This window comes from Mugil cephalus, chromosome 7 (genome assembly GCF_022458985.1).
Source record: "Mugil cephalus isolate CIBA_MC_2020 chromosome 7, CIBA_Mcephalus_1.1, whole genome shotgun sequence".
In the NCBI taxonomy this organism is placed as follows: Eukaryota; Metazoa; Chordata; class Actinopteri; order Mugiliformes; family Mugilidae; genus Mugil; species Mugil cephalus.
The window spans coordinates 26,408,027-26,420,357 of NC_061776.1; positions in this window are offsets into that span (position 1 = coordinate 26,408,027).

Sequence of the window (12,331 nt, forward strand, 5' to 3'; positions counted from 1 at the left end):
CACAGCTGAGAGAACCCTGGCCTGCAGTGTTGTGGACTGATGAACTGCTGCGCTTGAATGTGATGCGTGTGATGTGACGTGTAATCCCTAGCTGGTGATGCATGTGGGGGACACAACCTCATGGAGCTGTTTACCTGTCTGTGGCGCTGAAATGGCCGTGGTTTATTAAGCGTGGTGACTTTGTGTATTGATTGCCGTGTATTAGTTGTGCGCCGTTAACACCATGAGCTGTGCATTATCGTTGTTATGTTACAGTTTCGATCTTGAGGCAGCAGTTCGAAAGCTGGAAAGAATTTGGCGTTCCACTAATTCTGAAGAAGCTCACATAGCCTGGAAAGATAGTTTAACAAAAAGTAGAACAGTATATTACTCTTCATTAATGGAAGAAAACAAGAACAACCCCAGATTTCTTTTTAGCTGTAGCCAGGCTGACAAAGAGTCACAGCTCTGTTGAGCCATCTATTCCTTCAGCCCTCAGCAGTAATGATTTCATGAGTTTCTTCACTAATTGAATTGTTGCCATTAGAGATAAAATTCATAGCACCCTTCCAGCTGTCAAAAATGTAAGTACAGTGCCATAAGAAACCTCTGTACGACCTAGTCAATATCTGGATTCTTTCTCTCTAATTGATCTTCCTGAGCTCACTTCAGTTATTATAGCATCTAAACCATCAACTTGTCTTCTAGACCCCATCCTGACTGAATTGCTCAAGGCGGTTTTTCCATTAATTAATACCTCCATATTAAATCAGATAAACTTATCTTTATTAACAGGAAATGTGCCCGAGTCTTTTAAAACTGCTGTAATTAAACCTTTAGAACTCATCATAGTACAGAAGCGGCTCGGGTTAAAGTTACCAATGATCTCCTCATGGCTTCAGACAATGGACTTGTCTCTATACTCGTCCTGCTAGATCTCAGTGCTGCATTTGACACTATTGATCACAATATTCTACTACAGAGACTTGAAAGTGTGATCAAGATTACAGGAACTGCACTAGACTGGTTTGAATCATATCTGTCAGACAGATTCCAGTTTGTCCATGTAAACAACAACTCTTCTATATATACCAAAGTGAGCTATGGGGTTCCTCAGGGTTCTGTGATAGGACCAGTATTATTCACATTATACATATTCCCTTAAGCAATATTATTAAAAGGCATGGCATAAACTCCCATTGCTACACAGATGATACCCAGCTATATTTATCCATGAAACCAGATGAAACTAATCAGCTGGTTAAACTCCAAGCATGCCTTAAAGACATAAAGGCTTGGATGACCTGTAATTTTCTACTTTTAAACTCAGACAAACCAGAAGTCATTGTATTTGGTCCTAAGCGTTGCAGAGATTCATTATCTAATCACCTGGTTTCGTTGGATGGCATTACTACTGTGAAAAACCTTGGTTATATTTGACCAGGATATGTCCTTTAACTCTCACATAAAGCAGGTGACCAGGACTGCTTTCTTTCACCTTTTTAATATCATCAAAATTAGGAACATCCTTTCTCAGAGTGATGCGGAAAAACTAGTTCATGCATTTGTGTCTTCCAGGCTGGATTATTGTAACTCGTTAATGTCTGGCTGTCCAAGTAGCTCTTTAAAAAGCCTCCCATTGATTCAAAACACTGCAGCAAGAGCACTGACAGGAATTAGCAAGAGAGATCATATTACTCCAGTATTAGCTTCTCTTCATTGGCTCCCTTTAAAATTTGGAATTTAATTTAAAATCCTCCTCCTTACATACAAGGCCTTGAAAGGCCTAGCTCCATCATATCTGATAGACCTCATAGTACCATACTGTCCCAACAGATCACTATGATCTTGTGGTTCCTAGAGTTTCTAAAAGTAGAACACCACCTCTACTTTTAAGGTCAGGCTTAAGACTTTCTTTTTTGACAAGGACATGTCCTCTCCTCTCTCTTCTCTGGCTCCTGTCTTCTAATATCTTATAATTTTATTTTTTATCTCTTTTTTCTATTATTAACCACTGTGTGGCAGAAGTTTGTTTGTCTTGTTTCTCCTGCTCTTCTTTTCTCTCTATCTTCTCTGTTTCTACACGGCTGGCCTTCAGCAGATGGGTCCCTTCATATGAGCTGGGTTCTGCTCAAGGTTTCCTTGCCACTGTCGCCCTCAGGTTTGCTCTGGAGGTTGCAGGCCATTTTTGTAAAGCGTCTTGAGACAATTTGTATTGTTATTGGCGCTATATAAATAAAATCGAATTGAATTAAATTGAGTACTTGATTTAGGGAGATCTTGAACACTGCCATTTGGTGGCGCTATTGATATGATAATATGTCATCAGATTGCCATTGTTTGTGTGATGGCATTATTCAGCTGCAATTTTGTCATCACCTGTTTGCTGTCACCTGTTTGCTGATATTTCTGGATTCTGGATTTTCCTGCATTGCCCCACCAGAGCCAGTGGTGAGCCACCATCAGAAATGTTTCTTTTAGCTGTATGTCTACTTAACACTATTGGATACACAAAAGACCTCAACTTTGGAACACATTTTTAATATATTTTATTATGCATATTTATTTATATTAAATTCATTAAATGTCAAGTACCTGTTTAGAAATCTAGGTAATTTTCTTTTTACATTACCACATCACTGAAAGTTAAATTGGGTGTTAGAATATTTCTGATGGTGCATTTTCTAAAATGCCTCAATTTAATTCAAAGCTTGGTACAATGAAACATGAATGGTGGGTTAACCTTATCAATACTGAAATAATGTAAGCCTCAGATGTTATGGTGGCGATCAAATGTGTTGTGAACCTGCATCTTTTGGCTCTGTTGGCAAATAAGAACTCCATGGTATGCTTTTTATAATCATTATTATTGTTATTTAAATGTATATTCATTAATAAATGTTAAACAGTTGCCCTAGCAGCCTTTATTCTGTTGTAATGCCAGACAGCCACAAGATGGCAGATCAACTTAATTTCAACCTGAATTTCTGCAGTACAAATCTAAGGTAATTTAGATTTATATATTGATTTCAGATGCACAGTTTTATATGCATTAAAACAGCTACACACATGCGTCATCTCCCAGGATGTTTATGACCACAGTTAAACAAAATTTGGCATGAACAGCATGAATCTCCTTACGTTAACAACAAAGCTGCTGCCGGTGATGTAATGATGTGGACAATGTTTTCTTGGCACACTTGGTGCCAGTAATTCCTGGTGTGAATACCATACTCTGCATAACCACAGTTTACTATCTTCTAACAGCTGTTTCCTGCAGGATAATACACCATGTCCCAAAGCAAAAGTTATGCTCAGTGACCAGAACGGATTCTAATAGAACGTTCAGTTATGGTAAAACTGAATGAAGGAGATTGGCAGCAGGAATGTGCTGCTGATAAATCTGAAACCATGATATAATGCAGTCATGTCAACATGAAGCCAAAACTTCAGGTATCCATGACACCAAGGAGAGAGAATCAAACCAGCAGTAGCATTGTGACTGGTGAGTGTATATCACAAGGAAACAACTGCAAGAAATAATATATTTAGATACATTTAAAGTTATGTTTGAGATTTTACATTGCATTATGACATATGCTGTTTTTGTAGTACAATACATTTCTCTCCACTCTGTCTACCTTTGAGTCTTGTATCAGATTTGAATGAAAATTGCAAATGTCAGTCTGATGCATTTTGATCAATTTTCAGTGAAAGTGTTTAGTGCGCAGCATCCTCAGTCATGGTGTGCAATATTGAAGGCAACTATAATGACACTGAGACCAGTTCTGTGCAAACCTCAAAGTACAGTATGTGAATTCTTACAGTGAGTGGCTGTTCCACCAGAGCTGGACTGTAACTGTGCCCTGTCCAACAGACGCCTGGAAAACTGGAGCACACATTCTGGAAACTTGGTTCAGAAGAGAGGGAGGAGGAGCCAGAGCGGTGACCGCCAACAAAAAGAGAGCGTTATGCAAAAGAAGGTGGAAATTAAATAAGGTGAAGTGAAAATGTGCGAAAATGACAAGAGAAGAATGGAAAGAGAGACGGGGTTTTCCATGCTCTCATAAGCGCTGGGATCAAGAATCAATCACAGGGGACTTCCAGCTTCATGCACAGTGTGTGTGCATGTGTGTGAGAGAGAGAGAGAGAGAGAGAGAGAGAGAGGGAGCGAGACATGATACCAGGTATTGAGAATTCTGCACATGGTCAATTTTATCTCTGACGGTCGGTAATTTGAATAGAGAATTATGGAAACAGCCTTGACGGCAACAACTGGCTCCACTAAATGAGCCAGCACAAAAGTATAAATTTATCAAGTTCATGTATAAAATTCATTACACATACTCACCTGTAATTGGAGGAATTGGAGTTGAGCCTATATTCAATTCTTCACCTAGTGAATGGCACTATAACCACTGAGTGTGGCAAAACATCTTCAAGGAAATTAACACGTTGATGAACAAAATGAGCAATTTCACTAGATCCCAAACTGATCAAGTATCTGTAGGATGATCCACAGAGGCCCCTCCCCTCAACCCATAGGACCCAAAGACCCCCACCTACAACATCCTGTTACCAGACACCACAAGACGCCTTCAGAAGGTCCATGTTCATTCTCTGATGAGTCACAGCTGCTTTGGAGGCACAAGGGAGGCCTACACAATATTAAGCAGGTTGTCATAATGTTATGACCGATAGAATAACAGCGTTCATTCGTGTTTTGGTTCAAACAGATGGTCAGTGTCATTTTTATAACGACCTTCTTAACTTGTCTGGTATCCGTGGGCCCACCTGGGATCCTTTGATGCCAAGAAGCATAAATCTTTTTTCCACTAAGCAACCTCCATGTGACTGAATGAGGCACAGTTTTATAATTCCTTGTCCTATTCAGCCTAATTCATCCATAGTATTGTGTAAATGTGTTTAGAACTAAGGGGATGAATTTTTGTTAAAAATGTTGCTGCTAATTTTTAAACACTGACGCCGAAAACTGAGGTAAAGACAAACTCTGCATAGTGGTACAAGAAGAAAAGTCAGTCATATAGTATCAAAAAGACAACTAGAGAGTTCAGACAGAACTAAGATAACTAACTAACTAACTAACTAACAAAGCCATTTCATGACTATTACTATTAATACTGACTTTCCTGATATACGTGCCACATTTGATGATGATAATGAATTAAAAAATAATGATTACATACTGATCTGTGGAACCCATTGAAGTCTTGCAGAACCAACAACTGTTCATTTGAAAGCCCCAACCTTGTTTACCCTACACCTCATTCAAAGACCCTAGCCTGTCTGCTCACATGGCTTATTTAACTTTATAGTCTTTATAGTCAAAACAAAATGCCTTATTTAAGAAATCTTTATTTTTTTTTTTTCTTTTTTAAAGCTTTGAAAAAACCTTCATTACTGCAGATAGTCCTATTGGCTGTCACTGACCTTGTGAGGAGCGATGTGTTTGCTGGAGTGTCAGGACAGTCAGTGCAGTTCAGTTTAGCTCGGTTTAATGCTCCTGAACGTCTGCAGCAGTGTGTCTGCTAATAAAACTGACACTGAATTATTGCAGTATTAAGCACAAGTGCACTGATGCAGATACCAGATGTTGCTGGAAACATAGAAGACGTTCAGTTATTTCTTTTTTGCAAGTCTTGTAACAATGCCTGAACATTTCCTTTATTGGCCATACTGAGGGTCTGATAGAGAAGAAGTTGGTAATAGTGATCAAAGCATTTCTTTCTCTGCAGCCGGCAGATTTCCCAGCTACAGTCCTAAAATACCTTCTCAGTTGACACACTGTGTTGAAACTATTCTCTATCAAAAGTATTAACTCTTTGAGAAGTTCGTAGATTTGTTGCTAGTATTAATGAAGCTTTATAAGCATTACTGATGCAAGTCATTTTTAGTGCTGCGTGTCTGGTGTCATTGATAATATTTAGAGATTTTGGATTTTAAAGTTTTAGGTCCATTTTACTTGAAGCTCACTGTAGCTTTACTATATATACACCATTGTATAACACAGTAAAATAGAAATTTGAATTGAATTGAATTGAACTGAATGTCGCATTTCAAACTTTTTAAGTGTGTGAGTCACAGTTTACATCCACGTCTGTACTGACTCATGACTTTGGCGTGATTTAATAAAAGGTATGTTGTGTTTCTTTGATTTTTTTTTTTTTTGAGTGAAGGACTTGACATGAGTGTGAGATAGTAATTTCCAGCAAAAAACTCACTAATAGAACTAATAGAGAGAACTGATGAACTAATAGAGAGCTTGGTCACATGATGCAACTACAATCTCCTGATGCTTCAGTGAAACAAGTCAAACCAACAAGGCTGAGAAAGTGAAAGTGAAAAAAAGTTTGGATTTCTATCAGGCATTTGTGGACAGTTTTGTCAGAATGATTGAGGTATGCCAAAATGTGCTTTGTGAGGGCATGGTGACCTCTGACCACCAAATTTCCTCCTTAAGTGAACATTTGAGCCAGATTTCAAGAATCAATAGAACAAATTAAAGTAATTTAGGTGCCAAAATACAAAATGTAAATCAGTCAGGGAATATGTGAAAACGAAGCTAGAACAAGGGCTACTGGGTTTATTGTATTCCTTTGTCAGTGTGATAAATACTGCGGCAACCAGAAATCAAAGAACATAATCAGATATTGGCAAATCATATTATGGAGTTGAGCAGGACTTGTTTCATTGTTTATTTATTCTCTGAATATGAGTGACTTCATTCAGTTCATTTAGATTATTTTGATGGTTTGATTTTGATATTTTTTTTATCACGTCGAATGAGTGTAACAGTAATTTGACACATTCTTTTCTAATTAACTGCTTCCAACTATGAGATGACTCATGTAACCTGATCCCCTGAAGAGTTCCAGGAACAACAGCAGGAGAAAAAGAATAGTGGAGGAGTGACAGGATGGAGCATGTGAGTCATGTTTCAAGCCCGACCCTGTGACTCTGTGGTTTCTTGGTCTGGGCTCATGGGAAAACCGGGCAGGGGTTGTACTTAAAAAGCCCTCCAAGTGATTCTGATTGGACTTACAGGAAAGGGGATTTTCTCAAGCTGTGGTCTCAGGTATTATTCAAAGAACATTTGTAGCAGTGAAATGTGGGAGGGTGACAAAAGTGCCATTTTTGCAGGTTCATGCAAGAACTCCTTTTGAGCTGTCCACAGTGAGCTATTTCTGTCTTTCTGTTCCTTTTACACTTTACAAATTGTGGCTGCAGAGAAACGCACGTTTATTTTCCTTTGTGTGCAATTGAAATGTGATTTAAGGTCCTCCAGTCTCCAGCTATTTGGTAATTTTACTCTATTCTTCATAGATTTGTATCTCTATAAGCTACATAAGCTGCTTGTGATTTTTGTGTTATCTCCTTTTCCACACCAGAACCACAACGACGTTATTTCTGTCAGTTCTTTGGCTGTATTTCTCTCTGTGTCTGTCTGAGAGAGCTCAGAGTAACAATCCAGATGTTCAAATCTAATGTCTGGGGGACACATTAACTCCCTCTCCCCTGTCTCCTTCTCCTCCTCCTCTCATTCATCTCTTTTTTTCTTTGTTTCTTCTGCCCTTATTTTCCGCTATTTTCCTTCTCTCTTCACCCCTACTTGCTCTGTTCTCGTTATCCCCCTCTCCTTTTGCTTTCTCTGTCTCCTCACTATTAGTCCAAAAGTCTGTCTAGAAGCTGAAATTTTGTTGTGAATAATACTTTAATTTGGGCTATAGCTCTTTTGGTGAAACTCAGTTGAACAGCTACACTCAGATATTCTCTGCAGCCTATGCATTGTGTGTGTGTGTGTGTGTGTGTGTGTGTGTGTGTGTGTGTGTGTGTGTGTGTGTGTGTGTGTGTGTGTCTTTCTAGAAGTATCTAAAATACAGAGCACTGATAGACTTTCCCATGTAAACCTGAAATGAAAACATATCTAGATAACCTATTTATTATTAACAACACTGACACAAAAACAGTCAGATCAAGAGGATGTGGCACAATGAGCATAAAGGACAACAGTGTAGTGTATCATCATGACCCCAAAGCTGCATCTGTCTCACTGAGTGCCAGTTCTACCTTCTCTCTCCACTCATGTGAAAACCTCCACAAAACATCTGTAACGCTGACCTGAAGGAGCCCAAAATGCTCCCTCATTCAATAAATATGGGGCAGCTGTGGGCAGTGGTTAGAAGAGCAATTTCAGATGTTAAGGTCACTAATCTGAACCCCTTTTATGTCTATGGCTGAGGAACCTTGAGGAAGCACCTTAACCTGCAAACCACTAACATGCATGAATGTATTAATGAGATTAAAAACATATATGAATCAGTCAAAAGGACAGACCCATACATACTAAGTGTTAAGTTATAATCGTTTAGAGACCGGTGTGTAATCTGTCAGGTCTCTCGGCTAATGGTGTATTACATTTGAACTAGTCAGATTTCAGCGTTCCCAGGTGGTAATTTCATGTCCAGTCTCAAACTCCAAGATGAATAGTCGAATAGTCTGTTGTAATATACTGTTTATTAACATTTTTATCTTCATAAATCTGTACGGGCCACCTTCACCAGTGCATGTGTTGCTATGGTGTTTGTATAAATATACATTGTAGTGTATCATCAAAAGGTATTGCTAATAGTGTCTAACAGTGTCTGGTAAGTACAACAAAAGCTTTGCTGGAGGCTTTTTGGGTTTTCTGACTCGTGCTGGTAATAAACAGGGTAATGCACTCACTTAAATGCACTCATATGACGTAAAACATACAAATCTATGACTGAGCTATTACTACTCACGTTACATTTTTGGTGTCATTAGATGTAATAAATATAATAGTATCTTTTATTCTGCACCAATCGTTTATGGTTAATCATTATATCCTGGTCACTGATTATTGTGGTGCTGATTACTTAGATGTTTATGGTCCTGGAGGCTTGACTTCATCACCTCTGTGAAAAGATCACCTCTTCTGCCTTCAAAGAGTGGAGCACTATGGCACCAGCTGTAGTATGGGACATATGTAAATAGCCAGAGGAGAAGCAATAATGCCAGTAATTGAACAAAACTGTTTAATTGTCCAGTGTGCAGCTGTATGGGCGGCAATGAAGAGCAATTGTGGCTCACAGACAAAGGCTTGCAAATAATGACAACTTACTCTGGTTTTTGATGCATCTGTTAAACACAGTAGAGTAAGTAAATGTATCCATGAAAATACAAGGTTTCAGGTTTTCTGTTGAGCTGATTTTATTTTATCATATAAATGTCCCATGAAATAACAACAAAAGAAGAAACAGACAAAATAATGGATGTTTTGTGCTTTCATTCACAGCCTGATATGCTTTAATTTATTCCTGTAGAGTGTCGTAGAGATCAGAAACAGTGAGGCACGCTGAATGATGGGTTCTTTCTTTTAAACAAACACACTGTAGTTTACATTGAATGGATCCCACTAGAGCACCAAATGTGTATTTACTCTGCACCAAAAATAGTCCCTCTGTATGATGTAATTTCCTCCTACTAAAAATGACGGTAACACTTTCTATGAAGGTTGTATTTATAATGTCTTATGAATGCACTCATAATGTTTTATAAGGTGTCTATAAAGCATTATAATGGTCATTATTACCATCTATACATATTCACAAGTCGTCATAACCAACTTCATGATGCATTATGACAACTGGTTATGAATGATTATAATTTTAATCTGAATAGTGCATTATAAATATGTCAATATCTGCCTAGTCACTTGTTAATGTTATGATGCATCATAACTACTTTGCTTTGCTAAATGTGTATAGTGATGCATAATGAGTTTTGACTTCTACTATAGTGCTTTATATCTGTAGTTATAAGTATATGTAATAAAGTTATAATACTGTATACATCTCCCTACAGCACAGTTATAAACAGCTATGCAATATCATAAGTGCTATTTGTCAGCGCTAAGTAAAGTGACAAGAATATGACACTATTATTAACAGATATAAGTTACTATGAGTAATTAAAAGGTGCAATGAACTAAGTCCTGAGTCTGGCATCTTTACCCCATATGCACAATGTTAATATCATAGGTGTTATTTGTCAGCTTTAGGTAAATTAGTGCAAATGAGGTGTTGTGGATATAAGACTATTATAAACAAATATGAGGCACAATGAAATGAGAGCCTGGACAGTAAAGACAAAAGGAATGCATTTAGTTCACTTTATTTTCATTTAAACCAACACACATAATCAGAATGATTACCAATGTTCTGAGCACATTACACAAACACATGAAACACGTGAAACAGGCCACAAAAGTGGCACGGCGTGCTCCTAGAGATGTGGCTCTTAAAAGTGCCTTTGGGCGGTGAGATGATTCAGGGTCATAGGTCAGGAGATGGTTCGACAACAACTACAAGAAGAACAGAGGCAAATCTTTAGTGCTCTAGCTGGGTTTGTTTTTTTTTTATGCAGAAGGGTTTGATTGAAAACACATAAGCAGATCAGGTTTTTTTGTTTAAAGCAGCCTAATGAGACATTATGTTACCGCATATCATGCAGGCAGCGCAGATTACCCGTAGGTGGTTTAAGCTAGCTACACGAAAGTTACCAGACACGGCTATTTTTAATTCACAAAAAAGATCGTTTTCATATTCTTGCGTTTAATGATTGAAACCATTCGAAATCATCGCTTTAATATGTAAACGATGTGCTTCATGTAAGCAAAGTAAAGTATTAGCTCACAAAACAATAGCAGGACAGAGAGACAACCTACCTGTCCCGGAGAAAGGAAAGAAAAGCCGCTTTATGATTAGTACATATAGTCAATGCTTTACGACAGTGGGTGGAGCTGGGGACGGAGGTGGGTGGGGTCAGAGGTCAGGTTTCATGAACTAAGGAATGACATTTATACAATAATAATAATATAAATAAAAACGATATTAAAATAATATCTTACGGCATTCAATAAAGGCGGATATTTCTAGCGATCCTGTATAAGAGACCGATATAACAAATAACCATTAATTTTTTTTCGAATCTCAAAGTGCCGAATCCTGCAGCAAAATTGACGTTACATTGAAACCCGAAATAAGACCATTATAAATCTAGTCTAAATGAAATAAAATCAAACCTCTTCATTGCGCAGTGTCCCATTGACAGTCGTCCTCATAGCACGAAATAACTTCCAATTGAAATACATCAGTTTGAAATTCGTTTCGAGCGGCATGAAAATTTGAGAAAAATCGGCAGGCACCAAACAATAGATTAATTTTCGTGACAGTTTCACATCCACCGTGACACCGCTTCTTTATACAGGATCGCTAGAAATGTCCGCATTTATTGAATGCCGTCAGATGTTATTTTAATATCGTTTATATTTATATTATTATTATTGTAGAAATGTCATTCTTTAGTCCATGACCCCTGACCTCTGACCCCACCCACCTCCCTCCTCAGCTCCTCCCACTGTCGTAAAGCATTGACTGCGGGTTTTCCGCTCTTTCTTCGCTGAGTCCTCTCCAGGACAGATAGGTTGTCTCTCGATCCTGCTAGTGTTTTGTGAGCTAATATTTTACTTTGCCTTACTTTGAAGCACAGCGTTTACATATTAAAACAATCATTTCGAATGGTTTCAATCATTAAACGCAAGAATATGAAAACGATCTAATTTGTGAATTAAAACTAGCCGTGTCTGGTAACTTTCGTGTAGCTAGCTTAAGCCACCTACGGGTAATCTGCGCTGCCTGCACGATATGCGGAAACATAATGGCTTATTAGGCTGCTTTAAACAAAAAAACGTGATCTGCTTATGTGTTTTCAATCAAACCTTTCTGCATAAAAACAAACCCAGCTAGAGCACTAAAGATTTGCCTCTGTTCTTCTTGTAGTTGCTGTCAAACCATCTCCTGACCTATGACCCTGAATCACCTCACCAACCCAAAGGCACTTTTAAGAGCCACATCTGTAGGAGCACGCTGTGCCACTTTTGTGGCCTGTTTCACGTGTTTCATGTGTTTGTGTAATGTGCTCAGAACATTGGTAATCATTCTGATTATGTGTGTTGGTTTAAATGAAAATAAAGTGAACTAAATGCATTCCTTTTGTCTTTACTGTCCAGGCTCTCATTTCATTGTGCCTCATATTTGTTTATAATAGTCTTAAATCCACAACACCTCATTTGCACTAATTTACCTAAAGCTGACAAATAACACCTATGATATTAACATTGTGCATATGGGGTAAAGATGCCAGACTCAGGACTTAGTTCATTGCACCTTTTAATTACTCATAGTAACTTATATCTGTTAACAATAGTGTCATATTCTTGTCACTTTACTTAGCGCTGACAAATAGCACT